The sequence below is a fragment of the Nannospalax galili genome, unplaced genomic scaffold, assembly GCF_000622305.1.
Source record: "Nannospalax galili isolate Female #2095 unplaced genomic scaffold, S.galili_v1.0 scaffold633, whole genome shotgun sequence".
NCBI lineage: Eukaryota > Metazoa > Chordata > Mammalia > Rodentia > Spalacidae > Nannospalax > Nannospalax galili.
In genome coordinates, this window is record NW_008336075.1 from 6,760,712 (window position 1) to 6,770,393 (window position 9,682).

Genomic DNA, 9,682 nt, shown 5'->3' on the forward strand with positions numbered 1-9,682 from the left:
GATACCTACTTTAAAAACTATGTTGACCGAATGAACTCAGGAAGGAATTTCCTGAGATAATATGGCCTTTCATGAAAAAATAAAAATAAAAAATAGGTCCCAGGTGCTAATCATAAAATGATGATGTAAAATGGACTATAAAATCCTCATCTGTACTTCAGATCAGGGCACCAGAGAATCCAGAAAGCCTTTGCTGTTTCTGGGGTCCTCATGCATGAGTGGGGAATAAGCCAGCTCTCTTTCTCTCTCCTGGGTGAACTCTTGATTTTTTTGCTGTTGGAAGAATTTTTCCATAACAAGAAGATCCAAGCGTTTTCACATGCCTCTAGGACAAAAGTGAATTAGCTGCTTTTCTCATTGCTATGACAAAATGTCTGACAAAAACAAAGAAAAAGGGATTCTTCTGGCTCACGGTTTAAGGGTACAGACCATCATGTTAGGGAAGGCCTGGTGGCAAGATCTTGAGGAAGCTGGTCACACTGTATCCACAATCAGGAAGTAGAGAGAGACGAATGTGGTACTCAGCTCACTTTTCTTCTTTTTATGCATTCCAGGACTCTACTCTATGGGATGGTGCCACTCACAGTTAGGGTCTTCCCAGCTCAATTAACCAAATCTAGAAACTCCCTCAAAAACTTTCCCAGAGAGTTGTCTCCTAGGTGATTTTTAGATCCTGTTAGGTTGACAGCCAATATTAACCATTACAGACAGTTTATCTGTCTCTCTCAGAAGAGATTCTACTTCAGAGCTGTCCCCGGACCCCAGGTAGGGGCAGTATTACTGGAGCTGTACACAGCCTGAGCAACAGCCCACACCGCTCCTCCTCACAACTGCTGATGGTAGCCCCCAAAGCAGCTCCTGTCATTATTCCCAAACATATTCTAAAACCTTGACTTGATCATTTGAGCAACTACCACTATAAGCAAGCTACTGGGAGGGAGGTTAAAACTCTCTTTAAAAGTGCTTTTGTGAGAGCCACGCTCCCTCCATGGCCATCTTTTGCCACAGTGTCTGCAAGCCCCAGTCAGCCAGTGGGAACTAACCAGATGTTCCTGGGAATTATTTCTCTAAAAAGCCAACAGTTCAAGTGATGAGCCAAGGCCTGGCTTCCATCCTTCTGCCAAAACATGGTAAAACAAAAACAACACCAACACCAAGAGGCAGGGGAGATGACTCAGAGGATAAGAGCATATATTATTCTTCCAGAGGACCCAAATTTGGTTCCCAGGACCCACATCGGGTAGCTTACAACCACCTGTGATTCCAGTTTCAAAGAATCTGTCACCTTCCAAACACAACTGTACTCGTGCATACATACCCCCCCATATTTATGTAATCAAAAATAAATCTTGAGATGGGTCCATATGGTGGCATATGCCTTTAATATCAGCACTTGGGAGGCAGATGCAGGTGGATCTCTGTGAGTTCAAGGCCAGCCTGATCTAGATATCAAGTTCCAGGTCAGCCAAGGTGACACAGGGCATCTCCCAGGTGACTGGTCCCTCCGAGGGGCGGGGCCTGCTGCGGAAAATGGACTGGGGAGGGGTTTTCTGCGCCATCTTGGGACTGAAGGAGAGCTGGGAGGAATGTGGTGGCAGCAGGTGTGGAGAGAGAGACGCTGGGCACTTCACCCGCATGGTCGGGATGCAAGAGTGCTTGTCTCTGTGTAAGTATCCCCATTTACCCCCTCCCTACTCAAGGGCATAAACCATAATAAGTTCACATAAAAATATATGGTTTGTCTGATCACACAAGAGACCTCGAGAGAACTCTGGTAACATAGGGAGACTCTATTTTAAAAAAAGAAATCTTACTGGGCTTGGTTGTGAATGCTTATAATCCCAGCACTTGGGAGGCAGAGGCAGGCAGATCACTGTGAGTTCGAGGCCAGCCTACCTAATGAGTTCCAGAACAGCTGGGGCTACAGAGAGATACTGTCTCAAAAAAGATTTTTAGAAATCTTAAAAAAAATAAAGGTTTAAGTGATCTTGGCTGGGCTTATCCTGCCACTACAGAGTACACAGCATCACCTCCCAGAACTGAAGCAAATTCTGTCCTTTAATTGAATAACTGTCCATTCTTTTATTATCTGCCCCACAGGACTGCCTCCAATCTGTCTGCCTTCTAGCTTCATGGACCCCATGGTCTGAGCTTCTTAAACCTGCCTAGTAAACAGCTGCCACACACATGCTGCCTGACCTCCAGGTACAAGGGTGAAGGTGACAGCTTTGGTGTAGGGGACCATGAGAGGAAATGAGATTTAAGTGTCTAGAGGCCATGCTGAGTTCTTGCCAAAGCAAAAGGTGCTTGGAAGGGCTGAGGCTGCAGTTCAGCTGGCAGTGTGCTCACCTATCATGCACAAAGCCCTGAGATCCATCTCTGGCACTGCAGAAATGAAACATGGTGGCATAGGCCTGAAATCTCAGCACCCAGGAGATGAAGGCAGGAGGATCAGAAATTCATCCACAGCTATACTAGCCAAAGGTAGCCCACCCTGCCTTGAGTTGCTTTGTCGGGTACTTTGTCATAGCAACAAGACAGTACCTAACAGACCGCTTTTCTATTGCATATCTTGCTTAGCCTCTGAGGTGGGCTTGGCTGCCTCCAATAGCTGAAGCCAGCTGGTAAAAACCAGACGAAGCCTCCAGTCAGCTGTGCCTGGACACAAGCCCACACTCTTTACCCCAGTCTCCACTATCTGCCCCTTGGAGGCAGTGTCTGGCTGTATGGTCTTGAGCAGGTCACAGCCCATCTCTGCAGCTCAGTTTTTCCATCTGTAACATGTCAGTTAGCAGATATGGATGGAACGTTGCTGTCAGCTGCCAGAGAAGAATGTTCTATGTAGACTGTCCAAACTGTGGCTCCAGGCCAGGTGTGAAGAGCTATGAGCACAGCCCAGCACAAATTCATAAGCTTATTTAAAATATTATGAGGTATTTTGTGGTTTGTTTTTTATAACTGGCTTGTGTGATTCTTGAGTATGAATTTTATAGATGACAATATTGTTTTGCAGTGTCAAAAGTTGGACATGGGCTGAAGAGATGGCTTAGTCAGTAAGTACTTGCTGCACAAACATGAGGACCTGAGTTCAATCCCCACATATAAATCCAGTCATAGTAGTGTGCACCTGAAATCCCAGTGCTGGGGAGGTGGACACAGGAGAATCCCTGAAACTTGCTGGCCAGTCAGTCTAGTTAAATCAGCGAGTCCAGGTTCAGTGAGAGACCCTATCTTTAAAAAAGAAGATGAGAAGCCAGGCATGGTGGTGCATGCCTTTAATCCCAGCACTCGGAAGGCAGAGGCAGGCGGATCTCTGTGAGTTAAGGCCAGCCTGGTCTACATAGTGGGTTCCAGGCCAGGCCAGCCAAGACTACAGAGAGAGACCCTGTCTCAAAAAGACAAAAAAAAAAAAAAAAAAAAAAAAAAAAAAAAAAAAGATGGGGCAGGGGTTGGATAGGCCTGCAAAGTCCCCATTCTTGTCTCTCTGGAGTAGACGCATGGTACCTAGTGGCACCCAAGGAGATAGAGGCCATGTGAGGAAGCACACAGAGAAAGCACTTCACACAGTTTGAGGGCACTCAGCTCCCTACTAGTTGAGGACCTGTGAGATTCCTGGCCCCCATGTCCCTGCCCCCCCCCATTTATTTGAGCTTCACCCTTGAGTCAGCAGGATGGCTCAATGGGTAAGAACACTTGCTGCCAAGCTTGATGACCCAAGTTTAATCTCTGGGACCCATATGGTGGAAATAGAGAACTGACTGTTAAAAGTTATCCTCTGACCTTTACATGCAAGCGCGCATGTGCACACAAACACACAAATAAAAATTTGAACTTTACCCTTCCCTGCAGGGTTCCTTCCAGAAGTGTCTGAGGCTATGGCTGGAGAACCCTCCCTGTATCATGTGACACCCATGGGAAGCTAGGTCCTTCAGTTAAACTTTCTTTTCTGCTCTTTGGCTGCCCAGGAAGTGAATGGGGTCTATTTCTTTCATTGTGGGGGCCTCAAGCCTTGTGGCTCTTAGGATTTTTTTTTCTTTCTTTTTTTTGAGATAGGCTCTCATAGCCTCAAACTCAGTATGTAGATGAGGATAACCTTGAATTCCTGATTCTCCTGCCCCTGCCTCCCTAGTGCTAGAATTATAGGTGCCCAATACCGTGTCCAGGTTGCAAGAGTGCTGGAATGGAACCTGGGGCCTTGTTCACACCAGGCAAGCACTCTACCAACCAAGCCACAGCTCTGTGGCCTTCTCTGCTGGGATATCCTGGTTAGGCTAGTGAGTACATTGTGCTCCTCTAATGGGACCAAGGTGTTGCTGGGTCTGGGGACCTTGCAGCCACACTTCATCTGGAGCTGCAGGCACTGCACTGTTGCTCCAGGTCTGGGTTTGGCCAAAGCTTCTCCTCTTCCTCAGGAGCCCAGCTCTCAGCCAAAGGCAAAGCAAATATCTCATGAAACCCCCCTCTATGGCATTGCCTGAAGCCCGGGTCCCTCACATGTGGTGCTTAGAAGCCACTCTTCCCCAGAGTCCACAGCTCATGCAGCAGGGAGGTGACTGGGGGACCCAGGAAGGCCACAGGAAGAGTGAGTTCTGATGGAGGGAGGACCTGAAATAATCTAGAGCAAGATTCTGGATAGACCCACTATCTCTCCCATCGAGGGTGTGCTTGAACGTTACTTTGGAGCCAGACACTTGGCTTCTAAAAGCACGGGACTGACGAGATGGCTCAGCCAGTAAAGTGCTTGCCTTACAAGTATGAGGCCCTGAGCTCAATCCCCAGGACCCATGTAAAAGAAAACTAGGCATGGTGGTGTGTATTTGTAATCACAGTGCTGGTGAGGCAAAGATAGGCAGGTCCCTGGGGCTTGCTGGCCAGGCACCCTAGCCTACTTGGTGAGTTCTAGACCAGTGAGAGACCCTGCCTCAAAAAACAATGTGGAGGACTGGGTGTGGTGGTACCCAGCCTTTAGTCCCAGCACTAAGAAAGCAGAGGCCTACTAGTCAGACCCCTGTGAGATCCAGGCCAATTTGGTCTATATGGTGAGTTCCAGGCCTGCTGGGGCTACAGGAAGACCCTGTCTCAAAAAGACCAAACAAACAAAATTAAACTACAAGGTGGAGCCAGGTGTGGCTTGTTGCATAAGCCTATAATTTCTGCACTGGAAGGCTGAGGCAAGAGTTCCAGACCAACCTGGGCTACACAGCAAAACCCTATTTCAAAAAAAGGAAAACAGGCTGGAGAGATGGCTCAGTGATAAAGAGTACTGGCTTCTCCTGCAGAGGACCCTGATTTGATTCTCAGCACCCACATGGCGGCTAACAACCATCCATAACTCCAGTTACAGGGGAATCCAATGCCTTCTTCTGACCATGGGCATTGCATGACACAGGTGCACTTACCTACATGCAAGCATACACATAAAAAAATAAAATATTTGAAAAAAAGAAAACAAGGTGTATGTACCTGAGGAAGGACAGTCTATGTTGGTGTCTATCCACCACAAACATGTACACATGTGTATGCACCCTGCACATACATATGCACTTAAATAAATCAATACATATATACACACATACGTACATACATACATACATGCTTAGGACTCAGTCAACATATGCTGTGTGACTCCAGGCAAGTCTCTTGACCTCTCTAGGATTTATCCATATGCTGTTTAACAGAGCAATCCAGGTCCACCTTTTGTATCCAGGGGAGCCCACCCACCTGACTTCCACTCTTTAGTGCAGAGACGTTCTTCCCTCTATTCCAGGCCCTGCTTCTGAAATCCCCCACATTTAGACTGTGGACTGGAGGGAAATCCTTGAAGTTGAAGGGTATCAGCCTTCCCTTTTCCAACATGTGCTGGCTAGTTCTAAAGGAAACAACAAAACAAAACAAAACCTCTTAGGCAGCACCACCTCCGTTTGCTCTGCCCTTTCTTTGTGTTCTGGCTTCTGGGGAAACACAGGGTCCTGAGGTGGTTTCCTTCCTGGCTCCCCCAACACCCCTCCAGAAATTCCCTAATGGCTCCAAGCTCTGAGATAAAGAGAGAGAACATTTCTAGAAAGAAGCCAGTGGTGGCAAACAGAGCTGCATCCTGGTGTGGTCACTGGTCACCTGGGCCACATGTCCATCAGTACATGGCTGCTGAGGACACTGGGGAGTTATAAGTGAAGCTTGGAACAGCCAGACTCAGAGGAGGCCTCTGACAGTGGTCACCCATGCTAAGGTCGCTCTTGGCATTCAGATCCCTAGCCAGGGCTGGGGATACGGCTCAGTTGGTAGTGCTGGCCTAGCATGCATAAAGCCCTGGGTTCCATCCTCAGCATGACATTAACTGAGCATGGCATACACATGCAATCACAGTAGCCCTTGGGATGTGGAGGCAGGAGGAGTAGAGGTTCAAGACCTCTCAGGAGGGAACAAGTACTGTGGAGGCCCCTGGAGGTAGGGAGCCTGGCATCCAGTATGCATTTGTGGAGCCGGTTTCTCTAGATGGTAGTTCTTGAGCAATAAGACAGGGAGGTGGGGAAAAAGGTGGGTGTGGCCACTTACCCTCATCCTCATCCTCTTCCATCTTTGATGGGTTCAAAGGCTCAGGACACCAGTCTCACTTGCACCCATCCAAGGGCTGAGGCTCAGTAGCACAGGAGCAGCCTGATCCATGCCCTGGGCTCTCTCCCTGGCACCACATAGTAAGAAACCGAACCCGAGAGCCAAGTCCAGGAAGGAGGAAACACTCAAGCAAGTTCAGGGAGAGAAGTGAATTCCAATTGTGAACATAAGGAAATAGAGACCCACAGGGAAACACCTCCCTACCCAAGCTCAAGGGCAGCCCCAATGAGCAAGCCCATATTTTCCACCTTATATCCCAGGAAGGGCGACATGAGGCTATAGGGAGAGAGTCCAAGACAGAGACTGTGACTCACCCTGAGTCAGGGCCACTGGCTCACAGCCAGACCTTGTATTGCCCTGCCTGGTCAAGGTGCTGCCTCCTCAACCAACTGCACATGGAATCAAGACCCAGATGCCCTACTTCCCTCTTCAGTGACTCCCCTGCCTCCTGCAAACACCCAGGCCCTCAGGCCTGCACCAGACCTAGTCCCATGTCTTGGGGTTTCCTAGATGGGGTCTGTACCATGGCCCCACTGATCTCCTCTCCTCCCTTCTGCTCCCTCTCTTCCTTCCACCCCACTGCTCTCCCCACCCTGTTCTGCTGTCATTTCCCACCCTTCCAATACTCCAGGTAAAGTTAGGTCTAAGCAGAAATGAAGATGGTGCCTCCCTTTGCCCATCGGACTCTTGACACAATGGACCTCAAGAAATTGAAATTTTCCCAGGAATCTCAGAGAGGAGGAAAAGACTGAAGCCTGGTGTTCGCCCAGAGGGGGAGCTTGTCTTTTGGAAGAGATTTCACACACTTCTTACAATTTGTCACATCACCTTGTAGGAGATACTGGAGCCCAGACAATGATGGGTCACTGGTGGGCGGGACCACACGTTAATCAGGACTGCTTAGGTGTGTTTGCCTCTTGCCTCTATTTAAACATAAATCTAGGGGCTGGAGAGATAGCTTTGCGGTTAGGAGCACTGGCTATTCTTGCAGAAGACCTGGGTTCAAATCCCAGCACTAACAATTGTCTGTAACTCCAATTCCAGGGGATGATGATGCCCTCTTCCGTCCTCCATTGGCACTGCATGACACGAGTGCACTTACACACATGCAGGCATAACACTCATACACATAAAAAGTAACAAAAATTTAAAAACCCTAAATCTCATATCAGGAACTGGAAGATGGACCTGGGAGGGTCTCTGGTCCTCTGTGTTCCTCTTCCCAATGTGATTGCATTGAATACATCTCCTTTCTTTTTTTCACTTATTGCCTTCTTGAGGACAGGTAGCTGAGCCTGGCTTGTTAGGGCTACCAGGGCCCAGCTCTGACCCTGACAACTCCACTAACAGTAATGGATCCTCCCAGAGGATCCCAGAGCAGGATGCCACCCTGCTCATCCCACGTCAGTTTCCGTGTACCCCAATCCTGTGGGCTTCCAGAGGTGACTGTATCTGAGGGCTGCCTTCCTGTGCTTGGCTGAACAAGAGAGGAAGGATGCATTCATCAAGTGCCTACAGTGTGCTGGCTAGGTTTATGAAGATCAGTCAAGTATAGTCCACAGCACACGCATGATGAGGCCTGGTCCCCTTTAATAAAAGGAAGCCCAGGTGTCAGAAGCGGGATTTCCGTGTCTTCCTGGTGAAGTGAAGCAGGCAGCTAGAAATTCTCTTGGTGGGGGATAGGACACTGGAGAGGTGAGGCTCAGTAAATTGGGCCTGAAAAAATGAGGATTTTGAGGCTGAAGGGAGTGCAGGGAGACCGAGGCTGGTTTCTAAGACACACACAGCCCTCAAGGCAGGGCACCCACAATGAGCTGGGGTCAACTAGGAAATTTCAAAAACTCTATCACCATCAGAAACTCTGGAATAACAGGAAGAGCCCCTGCCTGCCTTGGATACAGGAAGCTTTGGAGCAGTCCCAGGAGCAACATCCTCTGGGTAAACAGCACTTTCCTGGAGGTTGGGCTGAGGCCTGGTGACCTCAGTCTCCAGAGGCAGCTCTGTAAGGTGAAGTCACTGTGCCCACCCAACAGACTACCTTTGTTCTGCTCCCCTGAGCTTCCATTGCTCACCAGGAAGACACGGAAATCCCACTTCCCAGGTGAATGTGCCACAGCAAACCAAAGGCTGAGCTTGCCCATCTCTTTCCTTCTCAGAGGCAGCGACCCAGGGCACCTGCTGGGATTTCCAGGTTCTTGTGCCTCAGGAAAAAGAACTGCACTAGGGACACATGGTTAGAAACTGAAATAGAGGCAGTTCATCATTAAGAAAGAGAAAGTACCTGGTGGCAAATACAATCCCAGAACTCAGGAGGCTGAGGCAGGCAGATCTCTGTGAGTTTGAGGCCAGCCTAATCCACATAGTGAGACCCTGTCTTGAAAATAAAACAAATTAAAAAGGAAAAGAAGTGAAAGTGCATCCAGAATGGCAGTGGACTACTGAACTGGGGGAAAAGCCCACACTCAGAAGTGCTGGGCCATGAGCCTCATCATTTACATAGCATCTGCCTTGCCCACATTTGCCTACTGTGTACTCTGTTTATTCTATGTAGTCTATCTTTCCAGTCTTCCTTTGGCTTCTTTTTGGTGTATAAGACCAGAAGAAAGCATCATTTGGGGTGGTTGTGAACTTCCAGGTGTATTCTAGGAAATGAACCCAGGTCCTCTGCAAGAGGCCATGTCTCCAGCCCCTCATTATGTTAATCTTGATGTCACTCCCTCTAGCCTCTGCTCACCCTGAGCCCTCTGAGATGAGCTGTGCATACAGGCTCAGCCTCCAGTCAGCTCACCCTCATACAGTTGCAGTCCCATGATCAGTGGGCCCAAAAATCAGAATCAGAACTCTGAGGCACTGGGGACCAAGGGCATGGCAGCTGGATTGGTTCGGGAATGGAGCTGACAAGTAATTGCCAGAATTAAGTTTATGAGGAGAAAGACCATGTCAGAATGTTGAGATGGGAGAGCAACAGGACCTTAAAGGGAAAGAGGGGCTTCCCTTTAAAGCCTGGAGGGGAGCTTCATTAAGAGGGGCAGCTTAATGTAAGCATGAGAGGGAGAGGGGGAGGGGGAGG